This window comes from Puma concolor, chromosome A1 (assembly GCF_028749965.1).
Source record: "Puma concolor isolate L17-30 chromosome A1, mPumCon1.1.hap2, whole genome shotgun sequence".
Taxonomy (NCBI): domain Eukaryota; kingdom Metazoa; phylum Chordata; class Mammalia; order Carnivora; family Felidae; genus Puma; species Puma concolor.
Genome location: NC_141667.1, coordinates 215699300 through 215715677, shown reverse-complemented (window position 1 = coordinate 215715677; position 16378 = coordinate 215699300). Strand labels below are relative to the sequence as shown.

Here is a 16378-nt window from a genome sequence, read left to right as displayed (position 1 = left end):
CAACATGGAGAACTGTGGAGTGCTCTAAAAATGCGCTTTCTGGGATAGTCCTCCAAATGCCTCCATTAGATGCCACCTAGTGACTCACCAAAACATTGCATCTTGCACAACCAAGTAGATTGAGGACACAGGTTAAGGGTACCGTGCCACACATAGATTGGCTTTGTTTAATAGGAAAAGAGGGAGTGAGAAATGGCAGATCATGAGGGACTTGAAAATTTATAATTTAGTGTTCAGTTCACTGAGAAAAAATGGTTGAGTTCTGTATTATGCCTTGTATGTGTATGGGGAAAAAAGACAAAAAGGAAGGGAAGGGGGGAGGGGAGGGAAGGGAGGGGAAGGAAGAAGGAATACAAATCCTACAAGACAGGCAACTATCTTTCATTCAGAAATACATGACCCAGAGATAGATAGAAGATTTAGGACAGCTTATGCATTTAGGTCCTGGCTTTATACAACTAAAACCTAGGATAGTGAATCATTTCATTTCAAATGCCAGCTCTAACTGCCTAGCAGAAGCTTTTTGGATGTATGGGATTGTGAGGTAGCCTCCAGGCTCAGACCACCCTGTGGTCACTGAGGTCCTCTGCGATGGTTACAGGTGAGGGGACTGGTTGTATTGGGGTGCATATTAGAGAGTCATGCATCAGGCTATGAAATCTCCTAATTTGTTTAATAGTGGGTATTTAGCCAAAAAGCTCTTTGTATTTCTGGCTGTCTGATGGCAGAAGCTGAAAGGCGTATAGAACATATAGAAAAGGCGATGATTTTCAATCTAGAGGAAACATGAAGAAATAGTATGACCAGTTTTGTTAGATTCTAGCAACTAGGGCTTCATTATATTTGTTCTTCCATTATGGAAGGCATTGTTTGATTGGCAATTTGCAGCACTAGCACATATAATTTAGGTCTTATAGTCCTGGAATATGTGCTTGGTGATGAGACATTGATTACTCCTAACTGTAGGATTTATTTCACAAGTGAAGGTCTCCCCAGTTTCAGTGACTGATCCAGTATGCAAAGTAGCTGAGGAGAGAATGAGCTTTAGTTTCTGGGCATTTCCATCACTACTCTCATACTGAACTGACACTATTTCTCATTCTTCCTTGGCAGTCGTCTGGCCTATGGGTCAAAAGAGAGATTCTTTTCTCTAATGGCCCTAAACAGCTCTTGGTGACCAGCAAACAAAGCTAGCCATGTCTGCTGATTTTAGGGGGCTTCCATTCTGTAGGGTCAGGTAGTTGTGTGGCTAACTGGTTTGACTCTACCCATCATGTCCTGGGTGAGAGCCTGGGTCCCCACCTGCCACGATTCTGCCTTCTCAAGCAACTCTCTTAGAGGTCTATGTCCTTTGATGTTCAATTTATTTTGAGGCAGAAAGGTATACCACATAGACAACAAACTTTTTTCAGGCTTTTCCCCTTTTAATTTGACTTAACTCTCATTGACTAAATGTTCACCACATGGAAGGCACTGCACTAGAGTCAAAACCCAGGGGTTGGACAAGGGGTCTAGCTTCAACTCTGTGAGCAACTCTCCTGAAGTTTCCACTTCAGTTGAATGGAAATACTGGGCTAAAGCAAACCTACTAAATTCCTTTCTCACTCTCGAGTTTTACGGCTTCACAAAGACAGCACTTGAGAATGTAAGGCTAGGTTTCAGATTTGATTTCTTAAAGTGTGATAACTTTTATTATTTATTCATTCTGAGAGTTTTGAGTACCCATAAGGTTTCAGGGACTAGTCTTGTACAATGAACAAACAAAGCCCTTGGCCTCACAAAACTTATAGTCTCCTGGGAGAGATAAATAGTAAACAAACAAACAAGAAATATAAAATATAATGTGCCAGATGGTGAATACCATGAAGAAATAAAGCAGAGTAAGGAGACAAAGGGGCAGAGTGACCAGGGAAAGCTCCTCTTTAAGAAAGAGGTGTCTGTCCTGACTAATGAGAGGGAGAGAGCTCTGTGGGGTCTGGGAGAAGAGGTCCCAGGCAGAGGTGGGTGCAAATGTGAAGGCTCTTAGGAGAGAACAATTTTGACATGCTTAAGGAACAGCAAGGGGGCCACTTACATAAATAGTTTATCAATCACCATCTGGGGTGCCTAGAAGGCACTTCTTCCCAAAGAAGCTGGTGAATACCTCCTGCGTGCCAGGCATTATTCGAGGGTTCTGGGGCAGAGATGAAAAAAGGAATCACTACATCACTACCTGTGCAAAGAAGTTTGCATTTTAATGAATAGTCAGGTCTGATTGAGAAAAAACTCCAATATTATGAAAGAGGTGCTATGATTGAGATCATGGCTAAGGGACATGGGAGTTCAGTGAAGAAGGTAACATTTCAGCTGGGTCTTGAAGGATGAGGAGGAGTTGGACAGGCTGAGGATGAAGGATTAGCAAGGTCACATGAAAGGCAAAGTGTGATTGGGGAATGAATTGAGGTCCAGGTTGACTGAAACACAGGCACAAGAAGTCATTACTAAAAAAGCCAGGAAGGCTTTTGTGTCCTCTCTGCTTTGACATGAGCTTCATGTTTGGACTTTATCCTGTAGTCCAGTGGTCCCCAATATTCACTCTTAAGGACTGCCTCTTTACACTTTCTTCCTAATTGATCGTGTCTTCATAGATTTCTTTTTAATCTTCCCAAATATTACATTTATTAAGAAGTAACTAATTTGTTTCCCATTTTTAAATGGTCATCCAACCTCCATGACATCCAATCAGAGTCATGGGTAAGTATGAGACACAGTGTGTTACCAAATTGAGTTAAAACATCATTCGAGAGAAAAGCCACACTGATGAGCCATATCATGGGGTGTATTGGTCAGATATACAACTTCAGCTGCTGTATCAGACAATCTCCCAAATCTCAGTGGTTTAATGTATGTGGGTTTACTCTTGGTCAAGTGAGGTCCATTGTGGATTGGGAAGCCCTCCTCCATGCTGTAGAAAAGCCACTGAGAACACTTCTTCCAAGGTTCCTGGACATGGAGGAGGTACCCTATCTCAGCCTGGAAGTCACATTTTGACTTTTGTTCACAGTCCATTAGACAAAACTAGTCACATGCTACAACCTAACCCCAGGAGAGGGTAGAACACATGGGGGTGCATGCAGAATATTTGTTCATCATTAACTGTCTCTGCCACATAGCATAAATGTGCAATTTCTCTCCTGGTTTCTTGGACTTTAAGGCAGCATCCAGTTGAGAACCACTACTCTGGCACCGGACAGCAGAGGAATCATTTCTTTCTCAGAAAGATCACATAGGTGGTGGTTTAGACACTGGACTGTAATGGGTAGACTGGTGGCAGGAAGACCAGTTAGGAGGCACTAGGTCCAAATGAAGGAGGATCAGGGCCTGGCCCAAAGCACTGGCAGTAGGATGGAGTAGGGGAATGGTTCTAATAATAATCTGGGATAAAATCCTTAGGTGTTGGAGACCAGATATAATGCCTGTGGGAGTCAGAGGTGTCAAAGTTGATTCTTGGGTTTCTAGGCTGGTTGAGTCAGAGACACTATGACAGCAACTGCATGAGTCAGAGCAGAAGCAGGGCCTCCTTCGAGGTTGCAGGTATAATGGTAGCCAGTCATCCTTTTTCCTACTGATCTAGTCATTTGTCCTATCCCCTCCCCACCCAAGAAAACACTAGGCCTGAGTCACAGGCTGTGGGAACTCAGAAGACAAGGCACCAGAGTCAGGGCAGATCTAGCTAGAAGTTTCAGAATCCAACCCAGGGATCAAAAGCTTTGGTACTAATCCAACCATGTTTGGGTAAGTGCTAGGCCAAACAGCACTTCAAACTACCACAACTGCCATCACTCAGTGCTCCTTCTTCTCTTCTACTCACTTTCCTTCATCAGGTTTTTCCCTCCTGGACTCTTCCCAGTTGTCCCTACAACCTTTCCAATTTGCACCAAGCATTACAGCAATCCCCTACTCACTTTGGGCATATTGTAATCAAATCTATCTGTGCACTTCTTGTTCAGAAGCCCTGTCTGTCCTGTCTCCCATTGGACAGCAACCCCATCCCTGGAGAGATCACACTTCCCCAACTGCTGTGAATTGGGTGGAGAGGGGTGAATCGCACCCCTTTCAATAGAGGGCTACACTCTTTAATAAAGTTGGTATGCTCTGGACATCAGAACTTTGGAACACAAAAATCAACTGTGTTCCCTTGTTTGAAGCATCAACCTCTTAGCAGAATCTGCTGTGATGTTGTTTTTTTGAACTTTATAAAGACAATTGAAAAAAATCACTTGAGCAGAATTAAAACCACACTTAGAAATTAAGTGTTCAGTTTCCTCAACGTTTATTCTATGTATTCAATACGATGAACTATGAAGAAATAAATTTTTCAGTTTCCTCAAATTATTCCATTTACTCAATACAATAAGCTATGAATGAGTAGCCATTATCATGGGCTGCAGAAGAAAATGGGCTTGGGCATAAAAAAGATTTGACACCTGGGCTCTACTTCTGTGATGTACTACATGTTACAAGGCTTCACTGTCCTCATCGGCAAACTAGGGGGTGATAAGAGGCAAACAGCAGTGCAGTTTGAGGATTGGGCCCATAATAGGTAGAGAATCTAGTGCAGGCCTTGCTCAATAGAGGGTAGCTGCACCATGGTTACTGCTTTGTTCCCTTCCTTATGGGGTGTGGTGCTGCAATCTCAGATGTTTCTGCCTTCCTTCCTATCTAGGTCCTCTTGGTTTTTGCCATCCTGATTTGTATCATTCACCGATCCCCATCCATACCTCACATGAAACCTTGCCAGCTGCATCGCTTCTTAGTCCTAGTATTAATTTTAAAGAGTTCTCAGCCTTTTGTTTGCTCAAAAGTGGAACCTAAAGGTACAGAGTCTGCATCAACTGCTTTTAGATGTACAGTCTGAGTTATTTATATTTCCATTTTCTGCTCTATGAGACTGTGCAAATACTGAAGGAGAGACTTGCTTCCAATTCTCCAAGATCTGCCTGGAATACCGTCTTGTGGTAGAGGAAGCTGAGCCAGCAGATGCTCCTTCTGCCAGAAGTTCAATAAAGTCTCCCTGCCTTTCAGTGGGAAGAGGAATATTTTCAGCTTGCGATGATTACACTGCTCAGAAATAAGTTACTTCAGGATCTCACTTTTGCGTGACCATTTATTATCCATGCTAGCTGCAGAAGCTGGAGTTAAAAACTGGACAATTGTTTCCTTGCTGCTGATTTGCTCTTCAACCATTTCTCACCACTTACATGTGCGGTAGCAGCAATTATAAGGCTATGTGCACCGTGGGAAGTACTTTCTGACATGGCTGATACATTCCTGACATCGTTTAAGAGTTCAAAGCAGCTCCACATAACCTTTTGAGGAGAGAATTTGTAGGGTATAAACCCAAACAAACAAAAACATTCAATGACACACGTTTCCATCTGGGTCTGCAGACAGCGTCATGGCATCCCTAGGGTATTTTAGTGCTTGAGTTGCCTTCCATCTCTTGCAAATGTTTGACCAGAGCATGGAAGTAACCAAGTAGAAAAAAAGAGAGAGCAAGTTACATCTTGGGAGAAATCGTATGGCCAGAGGGATGGCTAGGATTGTAAAAGAAGAACATATGGTAAAGGAAGTAAGGCGTGGGAAACGTGCTACCATGAGCTGAAATGGATCCCCTATATTCATATGTTGAAGTCCTAACCCCTAAGAAGGTAACTGCATTTGGGGATAGGGTCTTTAAAGAGGTAATGATGTCAAAATGACATCATTTAGATGGGCCTCCATCTAATACAACTGTACCCTTATAAAAGAGGTGGTTAAGACAGACACACACAGAAGGAAGATAATTGGAAGACACAAGAGGAAAGATGGACATCTCCATGCTAAGGGGAGAGGCCTCAAAGAAACCAACTCTGCTGGCACCTTGATCTTGGACTTCTAGCCTCTACAGCTATGAGAAAATGAATTGCTGTTGTTTTAGCCACCCAGTCCATGGTGTTTTGTACCACAGGAAACTGATACAAATGCCTTACTGGTATACAGCAGCAGGTGAGCATTTTCACAAATAAAGAAGTTTAGGAAAGCTGGGATAAATAATTATGTGTCTCTAAAATATTGTGTGTAATTCTGTTGGTATTTTATATATATCTGAAGGCACCTTGTATCTCCTACTCCTGAAATGCTTGCTCAAGTTTAAATTGTTCAAGGTTTGGCAGTCCATATCACTCAAATTGTACTCAAACCCCCTTCTTTAGAGAGAAGAGACATTAGTTGGGTAATTCTCAAATTCTTCTCACCAGGTTTTTCTAAAATCAGATAAGAAAGAATGGATGCAGCAGTGAATCAGCCTGGAAAGGGAGTCCAAAGCAACCTGACTCTTTGTAAAGTCAGGTTTATTGAGATCTGATTTACATAAAGTAAAATTAATCCTTTTAAACTGTACAGTTGGTTAAATTTTATAAGTGTATACAATCATGTAACCACCATCACAATCAAGATATAGAACATTTCCGTCATCTCAAATTTCCTCGTGTTCCTCTGTAATTTCCTTTCTTCACTCCCAGTCCCTGGAAACCACTGATATGAATTTTCACCCTATAATTTTGCCTTTTTCAGAATGTCATATAAATGGATTCACATGATATGTAGCCTTTTATGTCTGGCTTCTTTCATGTTTTTTGAAGTCTATTGTTTTGATTCTAAAATTTATTTGAATTTTATATGCAGTGCTGATGTAGATTTGTACATACATATATAAAATATAAATGGTATATATTCAATGATGGATATACCCCCATATATGTGTGTGTGTGTGTGTGTGTGTGTGTGTGTGTATAAAATGCTGAATAATATATCCATGTTTGTTTTAATATTGCTATGCATTTGAACTTACTTATCCAGTTAGGTTATTAATGTGACCCAATAATAATAGATAAAATTAATATCCCATTAGATAAAATTAATTAAAAAAGATAAAATTGAGGCCCCATTTACTAATTTAGAAATATTACTACTAATTACAAAGATGTTGGTTGCAAGACACATCCAAGAAAGTTCAAAGAGATATCCATTGAATACTGAAAATATATGGAACAGGGAGCATTGAGCAATAGCCTTCTTACCTTTTATTAGAGACTGAGATCATAAATGCCTTCTTGGGTTTTAGAGACATCAATGTTATATGTAAAATACATAGAAAGCATTAAAAATTTTTGTAATGTTTATTTTTGAGAGAGAGAGAGAGAGAGAGAGAGAGCGTGTGCAAGTGGGGGAGGAGCAGAGAGAGAAGAAGACACGGAATCCAAAGCAAGCTCCAGGCTCGGAGCTGTCAGCACAGAGCCTGATATGGGGCTTGAATCCATGAACCGTGAGATCATGACCTGAGCGGAAGTCAACCCTTAACCAACTGAGCCATCCAGGTGCTCCTAGAAAGCATTTTTAAGAAGAAAAATATCCAAATAGGCCACATGATAATCTCAGTGGTGATACATGATTATAACATCCTGAGGCTCTAAAATTTACTACTATCTGGATAGCATCAGTGGTGGCTATGGGTCTCTACTGTTTGAGCCAGTACCCACCAAAACACTTCCTCAAAACCAGAGGCTTTTCAGTTGGTTGTTTCCCTGGGCCATAGCCTATCTGCAGGACAAGTTTAATATCTGTCTCTAGATTGTTAATCAAAAAAAGTGGTTCTTTTCATGCAAGGTCCAGGTTTTGGATGAGGCCAGCAAATAGAAGGAGGAGAAGAGGCTCTCACTTGATCAGCTGGATGGACAGTACACTTCCTGCTCTTCCCAGATTCTCCTTACAATGTGACTCCTCTGTGCCCCCATTGTGATGCATTCCCTAACTCAGGCAGAATGAGTTACTCTCTCCTTGGACTTCTTATAACATTGTGCACATAGAACTATCACATTTTATGACAATTCTTTATGTGTATGTGTCCCCTGCTCTTCTTTAATGAACTTGAAGACACAAGGATTATGTCTTACCTCTCTCTGTTTCCCAAGATCCTAGCATGTAGCAAATGCTCCATGAATATATGCTAAATTTAGTTGGTCCTTATAATACAGCATATACCACATATCACAGGCCCACCCCAAGAAGACTTTGGAGACTAAGAAATGGCCTGTGTGGATAAAACTAGTCTCTATTTTAATTTGTGTATCAGGCCTTGTATTTCCTGCCAGTCTGCCAAGCTTCTGACCCAGATTCTTTCTCTGAGCCTATTTTCCAGGTCCAAGTGCAAACATAATTCCTGATCTGACCCAGATCCACTGCCTCTACTTGTTCCAGCTCACCAGGGCCTCCTGCTTTGGGCTCATCTATGAAACCTGATGTGTGGCCAAAATGATCCTGGTGAAGAGCCAGGTGGGGCAGGCTGGCACTGCAAGGTCCCAGCGTGACATCTGGTTCTCCTTGCTGTCTGCAAGGCAACTGGGTGGGCAGAGCAGAATAAGCCTTCATGGGCTCAAGTGTCTGTGTGCTGCTCACAGTGAATCCTGAGGCAGGAAACAGGTGCAGATGTGGGCCAGGGTAGAGGCCAGGAAGGAGTGAATTTGTTGCTAGGTCCCTCTGGCTGTGAGGGACCATTAAAGAGGTATGGATGAGACTGGAACAAGTGTACAAGGAAAAGGAAGAGGGATGGGTTCTATTTAGACCCAGTTAGAACCCCGTTACCCCTTACAGTGGGATGACCAGTTGGGCCCAAAAGACATGTCTATGCACTAACCCCTGGTACCTATGAATGCAAAACTATTTGGAAAAAAGTGTCTTTGCAGACACAGATATAATTAAGGATATCAAGAAAAAGAAATTACAGAATTTAAGGTGAATCCTAAATCTACTGACAGATGTCCTTAGTGGGGAGAGGCAGAAGGAGATTTGGGACAGAGGCGTACAGAGGGAGAAGGTCATGTGAAAACGAAAGCAGAGATTGGATTTTGGCTGCCACAAGCCAAGGAAGGCTTGGAGTCAGAAGACACTGGAAGAGGCAAGGAAAGATTCTCCCATAGAGCTTTCAGAGGGAGTGTGGCCCCTTGATACTGTGATTTCAGACTTCTGACTTCAGAGCTGTGAGAATATGAATTTCTGATGTGTTAAGCCATCAGGTTTACAGTACTTTGTTATGGTTGTCCAAGAAAATTAATACACTCCTCCTTTGCTTATAGATCAGAGAAATAAGTATGCATTGGAGTGTTTGGGTCCATAAAGGAGGCTTTCAGAGGACTAGTGAGACAAGCAAGGCACAAAGGAAGAGACTGGTTCAAAACCACACAGAAACAGCTCTTTTTCTCCCAAAATCATCAACAGAGACCAAAAGCATCCATAGGAAAAACGTTTCTGTTATGCAATGAAGTTCACCCTAAGAAAGTATCTTCCACTTATAGAAGAAGTAATAGTAATAGAAATAATAATAATAATTACTGAGATCATGCCTTATGTTAGGCACGGAACTAACTGATCTACTTATATCCACTTTTCCAATGAGAAAATTGAGGCTTAGAATGATAAACCTTGACACAGTGTTTACAATATGCCACGCCCTGTTCTAAGAGCTTTACAATGATTAACTAATTCAATCCTCATAATAACCTGTGAAAGAAGAATTATTTCCATTTTACAGATGAGAAAACTAAGGCACAGAGAGGTTATATAGCATGTCTAATGTCCCACAGCAAGGAAGTGAAGGAAATGGGATTCATATCCAGCTGGGATTCAGATCTTTGTCCCAAAGATTCTTAAAGTTATCCCACAGTTCTAAGTTAAAAAAAGGGGGGGTTGGATTGGAATGCATGTGTGTCTGACCCAAAATCCCATGTTTATTCCATAAGCTGGACTGCCTCTTAAAAAAATGAGGTGAAATCACTTTGTGAACAGCGGTTCTGCCCACATGACCAGTTATAGGCTCTGAGGTCTTCAGCCAAGAGGCCTGATTCCTCCCTATTGCTCACACAATCTTGAGCAGAATAGCCAACATAGATAGAAGCTCAGACCCACCTCTGGGGAGAGACTGGCATTGGTTTTGTGGGACAATCTCTGGAAGGTTGCAAGAGAGCCCTTCCCCATTCCCTCCTGCATACTCTCCTGTGTTTACCCAGTTGTGCAACTGAGGTTTTTTATTGTTTCAACAAATATTATTAGGTGCTGGAGTAAAGGCTTAATCTCAGGCTGGAGACAGAGTAAAGGCTTAATCTCAGGCTGGAGACAGAGTAAAGGCTTAATCTCAGGCAACGCATGTATAGTCTCCAATTCAGAGTGATAGGTACCATCAAGGAAGAATAAAATTAATAACAGCCACTCTTTTTAGAGTGCTTATTATGTGCCAGTCATTATATAATCCTCCTAACACATGCTGCTTTGGCTTAACACAGGAGGGTCACCTAACCTAGTCTTGAAAGGTCAAGGAAGGCTTCCTGGAAGAATCCTAAGGGATTAGTGGGAGTTAGCCAGATAAAGAAGGGAGCCAGAGAGAAAGGTCTTTCAGGCAGAAGCCTGAAGCTGAGAAAGCACATGGTAAATGTTGTAGAAAGGGAAAACAGGGGCGCCTGGGTGGCGCAGTCAGTTAAGCGTCCGACTTCAGCCAGGTCACGATCTCATGGTCCGTGGGTTCGAGCCCTGCGTCAGGCTCTGGGCTGATGGCTCGGAGCCTGGAGCCTGTTTCCGATTCTGTGTCTCCCTCTCTCTCTGCCCCTCCCCCGTTCATGCTCTGTCTCTGTCTGTCCCATAAATAAATAAAAACGTTGAAAAATAAATAAATAAAAAATAAAAAAAAAAAGAAAGGGAAAACAGCTTAATATAGCTGGGGGCAGAGCAGGAGCAGTAATAAATGTAGTGGGAAAAATATGTCAGCAAGTAAAGGTCATTTTGGCCTTTTAAGCCAGGATTAATGTTTATTAGTCCAGCCTGACCAGACTTTCCCCTATGGGCACCTGTCAGCTGGGACCCTTAACATCCTCATCTTGCCATATTCCCTGCCCCTGTCTACTGCCTGGAGGCTTGGTTCCAGGTGGATGGACAACCCAGAGCTATGGCCTTCCCATCCATCTGACTGCAGGTACCAGTACTGCCCAAAAGCTCTTTGGATATTGGCATTGGCCTTACGGGCACTCAAGTTCACTGCCCCCTGTAGACACCTCCAAATTGATGGTTAGACACTATCAGCCCTGGAAAGCAGATCCATAGGAAAGTTATTCCTCTATCTCTGGCCCAGCGGCCCCTTCCTACTCACTTTCTGATGACCTAGGTGGTCTGTGAATGCTTTAGGAAGATGTCTCCACATGCAGGTTAAGAAGAGATTCAAAACTATTGTTTAGTGAAGACTACACAACGGATCAGTGGGAGGGGACCCCAGCCCCCTGACAGTTTTGGTCAAATGCAAAGGCTTTGGAGACATGTAGCCTGTGTCTGAACTCTGATTGTACTGCTAAGCAGCAGCTGGGTGATCTTGGAGCCAATTACTCAGCTTTCCTAAGCCTCAGTTTCCCCAACTACAAAAGGGATTAAAAATTCTGTCCCTAATAGGACAATAGTCAGAAGATAGCACATAGCCAGGCATTTAGTAGACTCATATCATGACAATTGTAGTGGATGTTGTGGTGCAACATCAGATTCCCCTTCACATCTGAGGCATTTATTCTCCTGGCTACCAATGGCTCCCTATGCCAAAGGATGCTTTCTTGCTCAAGGTCATGACACTTTTCTGGGGCAGCCCACATTCAATGATAAGCTGATATGGGAATACAAATTCTGGTCCCCTTTACCCCAAAAGGGTCTTTAGAAAAGTCTCTTTCCATCTTCAAAGTTCCTCCTGAGGATCAGTTTGGGTCTTTGTTGCCACTGCAGGCAACAAAGGGGGGTGACTACTTTCACTGTCCCAGAAAAGGGCTATTTCCATTTTTTTCCTTGCAAGGGGGCTCAACTTCTTCCAATCCCATTTCTGGGGCTTTCCCACAGACGTTACTCCCTAGAGTAGTCCTGGGTAAATTTTCAGCATGAAAATCTCAGAGTCTTAGATGACCCAAGCTGTAATGATGAGGAGAAAGATGGTGTTGTGATTATACCTCACCACCTTTAAAGAACAAACCTGAACTCATACTGACAAGAATATTAAACAGCTAGCAAATTAACTGGCTAGCAATAATTTGAGAATTATTATTTATTCTCAAATAAGTTATTTCTTTATTTGATTTTCCTATTAGAAAGAAAACAACAAACTCAAATTTCACAAGTATGTGTGATTTACAAAAGTGTGATCTTTCTTTAATAATGGACCCAGCTTCAGACTCCTTTCAGAAATTGGTTGTTCTCAGGAAAATCACACATGAACCTTAGGCAATATTTATCTTTTATGTTAGAACTGCAAACCAAACAACAACTAATTCATGGATTCAGTTATAAGTGTTGTTATATATTTTTTCTCCACGACTAAATCATATATATGGTAAACTTTATTACTAGGCTTAGTAAGAGTATAGGATCATTTAGGCAAACCGATATTCTTTTTTTTTTTTATTTTTTTAATGTTTATTTATTCTTGAGAGGGGGTGGGAGAGAGAGAGAGAGAGCAGGGAAGGGGCAGAAGAGAGAGAGACACTGAATCTGAAACAGGCTCCAGGCTCCATGCTGTCAGCACAGAGCCCCATGCAGGGCTTGAACTCACAAACCAGGAAATCACGACCTGAGCCAAAGTTGGACGCTTAACCGACTGAGACACCCAGGCACCCCTGGCAAACCAGTATTCTGATAGAACTGTTACATTTCCATACATGCTTTACCAATTTTTAATGAATTAGAAAACAATAAAACAATATTTAACACTAAAAGTGTGCTGCTCACGGTTTAATTTTATTTCTGATAATTCCAAAGATATCTGACATTTGAAAGGTTATCAGTGCATTATAAATGTTCAGAGATAAGTTACTAGAGAATGACAGCCAATTTTAATCTGTAGATTATGATATACATGAATATTCATATTTGCATACATTAATCGTGTTAAATATAAATATGAGGACTATTAAAAATTGGTAATTGGAGTATAGCTGTTCATGGGCAGGGAACTCATTTATCTGTGTGGAATTAGATAGATAGATTTTAAATTAAGATAAAATTTACATAGGTGTACAGTTTGATGAACTCACCCATGTAACCAACAAACTGATCAAGATATACAAGGCGTCCAAAGCAGGGATTATGTGGGAAAAGTCTCTTGAATGTTTGGCTGTCCTTGACAGTGTGCTCAGCTTCCCAAGAGAGCTGGCCAGCTAATGGATCCTGGTGTCTGCTTCACTCTTCTTATCTCCATTATTACTTTCTGGCAACTTCCATTGGCGTTCATGGCACCTTCTCTCTGCTGAACCTCATGGCACACAGTTGTCATCAGATTGGAGGTGACTTCATTTTCCCAGACAAGGGCTGTTTCCATTTTTTCCTTGAACACACATGGTGGTCAGATTTCCCCACTCCTTCCGGGAGCTCTCCAAACCTTTGTTCATGAATCTTTCCAGCATAGTCTTGAATACTGAGTAGGGAGCAAGTCATATCCTTTGCTTTTACAGATGGAAACCTTGAAGCAAAGTGAAGTTAAATGGCTTCCTGACCAATGAGACTGGCACTAACTCAGAATTATATGACCCAGCTTGGTGCCATGAGTTTGTTTTATCTCCTTCAGCAGGAAGGAGAGTATGGCGGAGTTCAGAAGGTGGTTATCTCTTTAAGCCTCTCAATTTTTCTCACCTCTGTTTGAGAGGCTATTCCATAGTTCAGGTGTGAGGAAAGAGCGGCATGGAGGGAGATGAAGCAGTAGGAAGGGACAGAGATATGGTATGAGAAGCCCTGGGTCTTGTTGATGTTGTTAGAGATCAGCAGCAAAGGAGAAAGAACCAAGAGTCAAAGATGATCAAAAAGTAGTCACAATAGCAGTTCTTAACACTTCTTGCAGTTGTATATTCAACGTATAGTTATTAAGCTTATAGTTTATTTAGGCATTTTTTTAGTTTATTTATTTTGAAAAAAAGCACAGAAGTGGGGGAGGGACAGAGAGAAAAAGAGACAGAATCCCAAGCACACTTTGTGCCATCAGCGCAGAGCCCGATGTGGGGTTTGAACTCAGGAACTGTGAGATCATGACCTGAGCTGGGATCAAGAGTCAAATGCCTTACTGATTAAGCCACGCAGGCGCCCCTAGACATTTTTAATTAGACTCTTTCAGTATCAGAAAGATGCCTAAAAGATTTATAAAGAAGTCACTGAGTTTTCTTTTTTTCTTTTCTTTTTTTAAAAGAAGTCATTGAATTTTCTAAGAAATCCCCCTTCCCCACTACAAACATTCTCCCTTCCAAATGTTGTTCTTTATGTTAACTGATTGGCTTTGTTGAAATAGCCACATCTAGTTCTTAGGGGAAATATATATTTAGAGGCTTAGGAAATTACGCCAGAGGATTTTCCATGTTTTCAGCAATGGGAAGTGTAGACACCCAGTGTGTTACATTTTGCAAAAGGAACTGTGGCGCTGACTTTGCCCCTGCCTTACCTCTCCAAATGGAGCCAGGAGACTGGAGCAATCGGAAATGGTACCACTCTCCAGCTGTTCTTACTGGCTGGCTCATAGTTCACCCCATCTCCTTAGCATAATGACTATGTTGTGGGATTTGACAGTTGCAACATCGAATCTGCCTCAAAGCCTCTTTCTCACTTCCAGGGAGTTCCACTGGACCTCCCTTAGTTTGGTGTAAGATCTAACCACAACTTTAATTATTAGTCTTCTTGAGAGAACCAGGGAGACTGTCTCTCACACCATTACTCCATCCACTCAGCTATGAATGAACAATCCAGCTCTTTGCAGTGAACTCCCCAAACAAGCGTGACACCCCAAAGTGTGAGTAAAATAACTCCAGCCCTTAGACATCACGACCTGTGTATGCCACTCCTATTTTGCTTCTTACAAAATATTTTACACTCATCCCAGCCTGAGTTAAACTTTCTCCGGTACCTTCTTCTGACTCATAAGAACATCTACCTAATCCACTGTAGACAATCAAGGACTCTCTTTAGCTTCATCAAAGTTGCTTAGCAGCAGAAATTGGTTTATTAAAAACAACTTTCTGTGAGGAAAGCACCCCCGCATTTTCCTGTGGATTCATGTCTTCTTGTTGACTGACTTGCTAACTGAATTACTCAAAAGATTTTCTGTTTATACGTGTTGGGGGTACCTAGGGGGCAAAATGGCTAGGAAAGACGTGATATTAGAAAGTGAGTGAGACACCTTGAAGCAACTGGGAGAACCATGTTTCTTCTATCCAGAAACCTCTAATTAGGAAGTCTGAAGACTCAGCATGGCTGTGTGTCCTTTGCCCTACTGTCAGGTTTCATTATGGGCGCCAGCAGAATGTGGGAGAAAGCTCAGAGAGGAAGAAGGGGTATGTGTCAGGCTGGGGATGGGGCCAATCAACCCAGAAAGGATGTAGACTTGAGTTATTATTACCTAGTGACCTGAGGCACCACAGTTGCCAAACTCATTTGGTTGAACTATCCAGGGTAAGAGTTATGCTCACGGGGCCAGGAAAAATAGCAAAGCTACCTATGTAAGGGACGTGAGGTGGGGGAATCATTGGCATTTACTGAACGATTATTATATGTTAGCCACTGTTTTAAGGATTTTTCTGTACACAAAAATAAATACTATCAGTTGAATGTTGTCTTTAGAAATGAGAAACTAATGGGGCGCCTGGGTGGCGCAGTCGGTTGGGCGTCCGACTTCAGCTCAGGTCACGATCTCATGGTCCGTGAGTTTGAGCCCCGCGTCGGGCTCTGGGCTGATGGCTCAGGGCCTGGAGCCTACTTCTGATTCTGTGTCTCCTTCTCTCTCTGCCCCTCCCCCCTTCATGCTCTGTCTCTCTCTGTCTCAAAAATAAATAAAAACATTAAAAAAAAAATTAAAAAAAAAAAAGAAATGAGAAACTAAGACTTTGAGAGTTAAATTCACGAATACAGTTACCTAGAAGTAGCAGGGATGGGATCTGAATCCTGGAAGCCAGCACCCCTGTGCACTGTACTTGGGCCCTTAGTCTCATGGGGGGAACTGGGCTCTGTGTTGTCAGGTCTTCCCATTTTTCAAGGAAGCCAGTTGGTTTGGATTCATTAATAAGAAATATCTGAATATTTAAATTTAACTTGTTGGCAGTATCTTTTTTTTTTTTTTTTAATGTTTTTGTTACACTTATTTCAGGTCAGCAACCGAATGCAGGCTGAATGTAATCTAGGATCACTTCCTTCTTGCCAGTCATTGGGTCATTGCTCAACCTGTAACTCTGTGTACATATGGGATAAACCTAGATGAAAGAAGTAGAAATGTAAACAGGAACCCACACTAGTCCCATTGCAGTAAATGCCTGTT

General features: G+C 41.9%; 1 long non-coding RNA gene across 2 annotated transcripts in view; it reads right to left on the bottom strand.

The window, feature by feature from the left end:
* The window catches only part of LOC147584756 (uncharacterized), a 66614-nt gene that overhangs the window by 27909 nt on the left and 22327 nt on the right, over nt 1-16378 (bottom strand). The window lies entirely within an intron of this gene.